This window comes from Trichechus manatus, unplaced genomic scaffold (genome assembly GCF_000243295.1).
Source record: "Trichechus manatus latirostris isolate Lorelei unplaced genomic scaffold, TriManLat1.0 scaffold00135, whole genome shotgun sequence".
Lineage (NCBI taxonomy): Eukaryota > Metazoa > Chordata > Mammalia > Sirenia > Trichechidae > Trichechus > Trichechus manatus.
The window spans coordinates 4,407,925-4,414,845 of record NW_004444071.1 but is presented as its reverse complement, the minus strand read 5'-3'; the positions used below and the strand labels follow the sequence as shown (position 1 = coordinate 4,414,845).

At 39.0% G+C, this 6,921-nt stretch overlaps 1 pseudogene; it reads left to right on the top strand.

The window, feature by feature from the left end:
• Positions 1-720: 720 nt before the first annotated feature.
• On the top strand, positions 721-2,072 carry LOC101349831 (serine/arginine-rich splicing factor 3 pseudogene; annotated as a pseudogene).
• Positions 2,073-6,921: the final 4,849 nt, after the last annotated feature.

The window sequence follows — 6,921 nt, the reverse complement described above, 5'->3', positions numbered from 1 at the left end:
CAAGGTGGCCAACAAATACATGAAGAAATACTCAAAATCTTTAACTGTTAGAGAGGTGCAAATCAAAACTACAATGAGATACCATCTCACCCCGGCATTACTGGCGCTGATCAAAATAACAGAAAATGACAAATGCTGGCAAGGATGTGGGGGGACTGGAACTCTCATACACTACTGGTGGGAAATTAAAATGGTTAAATCACTGTGGAAATGGTATGGCACATCCTTAAAAAACTAGAAATAGAAATAGCATATGATCCAGCAATCCCATTTTTAGGTATATATCCTAGAGAAAAAAGAACCGTGACATGAATAGACATATGACACCGATGTTCATTGCCGTATTATTCACAATAGCAAAAAGATGGAAACAGCCTAAGTGCCCATCAACAGATGAATGGATTAACAAACTATGATACATAAACACAATGGAATACTATGCAACGTTAAAGAACGGCAGTGAATCCATGAAACATCTCACAACGTGAATGAGCTTGGAGGACATTATACTGAGTGACATAAGTCCATCACAAAAGGACAAATATTGTATGAGACCACTATTACAAAAAGTCAAGAAAAGATTCATGCACAGAAAGGAACATTATTTGATGGTTGCTAGGGAAGGGAGGGTGAGAGAGGGAAAATTACTAGCTAGATAGTGTATGTGTTAACTTTGGTGAAGGGAAAGACAATACACAATATGGGGGAAGTAGGCACAGCATGACCAAGGCAAAGGAAGACAGTGAGAGGTAGGCAAAAGTAAAAGCCAACAATGGAAAACAACATTACATATACAATCCTTCATCAACAGTAATAACAGTAATTTACAAGTGGATACATAGGTAGATATGTTATCTGAATAGATGTGGCGTGGTGTATGGGATTACACCCATGTGCATATGTAGGTTTGGCAGTGGATATTTTTGCATACATATTAGTATGTGTTGCGAATATATCCATGTATATAATAGAGCACACGGGGGCACAGTCATGAAAACTTCTTAGCCACAACCAAACACCTCATGGGACTACTCACTGGAACTACTCAGTGGTCCCTGGGCTTGAGGGCTAGGGACCATAGTCTTGGGGGACATCTAGGGCAATGGGCATAACATAGTCCTTAAAGACAATGTCCTGCATCCTACTTTGATGAGTAGCAACTGGAGTCTTAAAAGCTTGTGAACAGCCATCTAAGATACAAATATTGGTCTCTTTAAGTCTAGAGAAAAGAGGGAAAAAAAACAAAAACTCAAGGAAACAATTAGTCCAAAGGACTAATGGACCACACGAACTACAGCCTCCTCTAGCCAGAGACCAGAAGAACCAGATGGTGCCCAAATACCAATACTGACTGCTCTGACCAGGGCCACAATAGAAGGTCCCGGACAGAGTGGGGAAAATAAATGTAGAACACCACCATTTCATGGATGCAGGGGAAGCTAGAGCATCTGTGGGAGCCAGGCCAGAAGAGAGCAAGAAGCCCCTTTCAAGCGCTTATGGTTTTAGGCCTCTGTATTTCTAACCCAAGATTTTGAAACGCATCGTGATTCCTGTCCATTGGACTGTAAGATTTATGTAGGTAATCTTGGAAACAATGGCAACAAGAAAACCGAATTGGAACGGGCTTTTGGATATTATGACCCACCCCAAAGTGTGTGGGTTGCTAGAAACCCTCCCGGCTTTGCTTTTGTTGAATTTGAAGATCCTCAGGATGCAGCTGATGCCATTTGAGAGCTAGCTGGAAGAACGCTGCGTGGCTGTCATGTAAGAGTGGAACTGTCCAACAGTGAAAAAAGAAGTTAGAATCATCATCGACCTCCCTCTTGGGGTTGTCGCCCTCGAGATAATTATCGTAGAAGTCCTCCACCTCCCTACAAATCTCCAAGATGGAGAAGCTTCTCTCACAGCCAGAGCAGGTCCATTTCTAGAGACAGGAGAAGAGAGAGATCTCTGTTTCAGGAGAGAAATCACAAGCCATCCCAATCCTTCTGCAGGTCTGTAGTCGATCTAGGTCAAATGGAAAGAAACTAGAAGACCAGTTTGCAAGAGGAGTGGTGGTGAACAGGAAATAACTTCATTTGACAGGAGTATATACAGAAAATTCAAGTTTTGTTTGAGACGTCATAAACTTGGAGCATTTTTAAGATGTTTAACTTTGAATTTTATTGTCTCTTGTAACAGTGACACATAGGAAGATGTAATTCTCTAAGGTTTGAAATGGACACTACAAGGCATGTAATCCCAGAAATTTATTACTTTACAATGTACCCTTAAGCAAAATTGAATTTGTTTTCAATGTTAGTCTTACATAGACTGATAATAAACCTCTAAATCTTGCCGGCTAAAGTGTGATATTTTAATATTATGGAAACAAAACTGGCAAATTTGAACTAAGAACTTTAGTTTTGTCCTTAACTGGGATATAGGATACAGCTGTAGTTGAATAAGCAGTCTTTAAAAGGTGCTAAGAACATCAAGCCAGCAGATAAAAGTAAAAGCTGCACAATTTAACTAGATAAGAGGTTTAAAAAAAAAAAAATCCAGCTAAGTTTTCACAATCTGCAGAGGTTGCCCAGTTGGTGTGGAATCTGATAGGTTTCCAGAGTTAGATTTTTACTTTCGATTTAGGTCATAAATTCCTTATGTGATTGCTGTATATGAGTAGATAGCTATTTGTAACATCACTAATTTGGAAATTTGAGACTATTCAAGATACCAATGTCCTGCCAGTTTAAGGGTACATCGCAGAGCTGAACTTTGAACTACTGTGCAAGATTCTTTTTCATACTATCATTTGTAATAAGTTTTGTGAGAATTCTTGGGATTAAAGTTTTAGTTATAAATTGTTTTTTAACAAAAATGTAGAACAAAATTCAAGTCCATGGAAAAAAAAGTCCAGACTTACTGGTCTAATAGAAACTGATGGAACCTCCCAGACTATGACCTTTAGACACCCTTCAAACTTGGAACTGAACCCACTCCCAGAGATCATCTCTTAGCCGAACAATAGGCATGCGTATAAAGTGAACAATAACACCTGTGAGGAATGTGCTCCTCAGAACATTCAACTATACAAGACCAAAAGGGTAGCATTTGCTCATAAAGTTCCGAAGGCAGAGGGGGCAGAAAAGCTGGACGAATGTAAACGGGGAGCCCAGGGTGGAAGTGGAGACAGTGCTGACACATTGAGGGGATTCCAACCATGGTTACAAAAAAATCCGTATATAAAATTGTTGAATGGGAAACTAATATGCTCTGTATACTTTCACCTAAACCAAAATAAAATATTTAAAAAAAAAAAAAAAGTAATTTGTCGTCTTCCAGGCAGGGGAGTGTACTGTGACATAGTTCTTATTGTCTATGCATGTATGTGGACTTATGCACAGAGGATAGTTATTCACCCAGTTGTTGTCTCAGTTAAATGTTTTGTAGTGGTGGCACAACTTTAAATTTGGAAACCTAATTATTGCTTTAAGTGTCTTCAAAAGGATTACATTATGATGCAGCTTTGACATAAGTAGTTATTGTGTAGTAGAAGATTGTCTATCATATGGCAAGTAATTCAGTTAAAGACAGTAGAAAATTTCAGATCTTTTATAATTGTATCATTTTTCAAAATTAGGAAAAGTTGTGTTACCAATTCACAAATCATGAAGAACAAACACTGAATCTAATCCAAAGAAAACAATCAAACAAACCTAAATTGAAGGGCATTCTACAAAATAACTAATCTGTACTATTCAAAAACACGTCAGTGCCAGAAAAGGCAAAGAAAAGTTCAGAAACTATTTAAGGTTAGAGGAAACTAAACAGGCACAAAGGTAGCATCCATTAGTGGTTCAGTGGTAGGATTTTTGCCTTTCATGCAGGACACCCAGGTTCCGTTCCTAGCTAATGTTCTTCATGCATGACCGCCATCCATCTGTCAGTGGAGGCTTACATGTTGCTGTGATGCTGAACAGGTTTCAGTGGAGCTTCTAGACTGAGACAGACTAGGAAGAAAGGCCTGGTGATCTATTTCTGAAGATCAGTCAATGAAACCTTATAGATCACAGTGGTTCAATGGCAGCTAGCAACAACAACAATCAAACAGGCACGAGAACTAAATAAAATGCATGATTCTGAAGTGGATCCTGAATCAGAATAAAACAAAACTGCTATGGTGTTGTTGTTAGGTGCTATCGAGTCAGTTCTGCCTCATAGCAACTCTATGTACAACAGATAAAAACACTTCCCAGTCCTGCCCTATCCTCACAATCATTATGTTTGAGCCCATTGTTGTAGCCACTGTGTCAACCCATTTTTTTGAGGGTCTTCCTCTTTTTCACTGACCTTCCACATTACCAAGCATGATGTCTTTCTCCAGGGATTGGTTCCTCCTGATAACATATCCAAAGTATGTGAGATGAAGTCTCACCATCCTTGCTTCTAAGGAGCATTCTGGCTGTATTTCCAAGATTGGTTTATTCATTCTTCTGGTAGTCCATGGTATATTCAATATTCTTTGCCAACACCATAATTCAAAGGCATCAATTTTACATTGATCTTCCTTATTCATTGTCCAGCTTTGGCATGTATATGAGGCATTTGAAAACACCATGGCTTAGGTCAGGCACATCTTAGTCCTTAAAATAACATCATTGCTTTTTAACACTTTAAAGAGGTCTTTTGTAGCAGATTTGCCCAATGCAATGTGTCATTTGATTTCTCGATTGCTGCTTCCATGGGTGTTGATTGGGGATCCAATTAAAATGAAATCCTTGACAACTTCAGTCTTTTCTCTGTTTATCATGATGTTGCTTACAGGTCCAGTTGTGAGGATTTTGTTTTCTTTATGTTGAGGTGTAATCCATACTGAAGGCTGTCGTCTTTGATCTTCATCAATAAGTGCTTCAAGTCCTCTTCACTTGCAGCAAGCAAGGTTGTCTCATCTGCATATCACATATTTTTAACGAGTCTTCTTCCAGTTCTGATGTTGTGTTCTTCTTCATATAGTCCAGCTTCTTGGATTATTTGCTCAGCATACAGATTGAGTAACTATGATGAAAGGATACAACCTGACACACGCTTTTGTTGACTTTAAACCTTGCGGTATCCCCTTGTTCTGTTGGAATGACTGCCTCCGGGTCTATGTACAGGTTTTGCATGAGCATGATTAAGTGTTCTGGAATTCCCATTCTTTGCAAAGTTATCCATAATTTGTTATTATCCACACAGTTGAATGCCTTTGCATAGTCAATAAAACACAAGTAAAGATCTTTCTGGTATTCTCTGCTTTCAGCCAGGATCCATCTGACATCAGCAAAGATATCCTTTGTTCCACTTCCTCTTCTGAATCCGCTTGATTTTCTGGAAGTTCCCTGTCGATGTACTGCTACAGCCGCTTCTGAATAATCCTCAGTAAAATTTTACTTTTGTTTGACATTAATGACGTTGATAATTTCCACATTCGGTTGGATCACCTTTCTTTGGAATAGTCATAAACGTGGATGTCTTCCAGTCGGTTGGCCAGGAATCCGGCCTCCAAATTTCTTGGCATAGACATGTGAACACTTCCAGTGCTACATCTGTTTGTTGAAAGATCTCAGTTAGCATTCTGTCAGTTCCCAAAGCCTTGTTTCTCGCTAATGCCTTCAGTGCAGCTTGGACTTCTTCCTTCAATACCACTAGTTCTTGATCATATGCTACCTCCTGAAGTGGTTGAGCATCGACCAGTTATTTTTGGTAGAGTGACTCTGTGTATTCCTTCCATCTTCTGTGAATGCTTCCTGCATTGTTTGATATTTTCCCTGCAGAATCCTTCAATATTGCAATTCTAGGCTTGAATTTTTTCTTCAGTTCTTTCAGCTTGAGAAATGCTGAGCGTGTTCTTCCCTTTTGGTTTTCTATTTCCAGGTCTTTGCATATTTCATTATAGTACTTTACTTTGTCTTCTTGAGCTGCCCTTTGAAATCTTCTGTTCAGCTCTTTTACTTCATCATGTCTTCCTTTTGCTTTAACTACTCTATGTTCAAAAGCAACTATCAGTAGTTTCTTGAGAAACCGCTTCTCGGCAAGCAGTTATCTTTGCTTTTATTAAGGAAAGGAAAATATGGCAGGCTTAGATATTTGTCTCTTTAATTGTGAAATCTTCTTTGTGAGTACTAGTTTATTATAAAATAATTTTTAAAACTTTGATTAACTCATAATTATAAAACATTTTTCTGTTGTCTTGTACCAGGAGTTCTCACTTCACCAGGCTGATATATTGATCCCAAGCACCTCTGTTTTGGGTTTGATGACGGTCATGTTTTTCTACTCTCTTCTCAAGGTTGAACTGAAAAGTCTCAACCCGCAGGTGCTAAATAGTTATTTTCTAATGGAATGGCTGTGACTCCTTTCTCACAGGGATCTTACTGGATGCATTCAAGAAACATTTTTGAGTATAGGCTCTGGAGCCATTCTGCCTGGATCTGAATTCTAGTTCCAACACATAGCTGTGTGTCCTTTGAGAAATTACATAACTTCCCTGTGTCTCAGTTTTCCCATCTGTAAAATATAGATAATAATAGTAACTATGTTATAGAGTTGTTTTGAAGATTAAGTGAGTTAAAATATATAGAGTGCCTAGTATGTTGCATCCCCCATGTGTCTGTCAGTTTGTCATACTGTGGGGGCTTGCCTGTTTCTGTGATGCTGCAAGCTATGCCACTGGTATTCAAATACCAGCAGGGTTACCCATGGCAGACAAGTGTCAGCTTAGCTTCCAGACTAAGACAGACTAGGAAGAAGGACCTGGTGGTCTACTTCTGAAAAGAATTAGCCAGTGAAGACCTTATGAATGACAGCAGAACATTGTCTGGTAGAGTACTGGAAGATGAGCCCCTCAGGTTGGAAGGCATTCAGAATACCACTGGGGAAGATCTGCCTTTGCAAAATAGA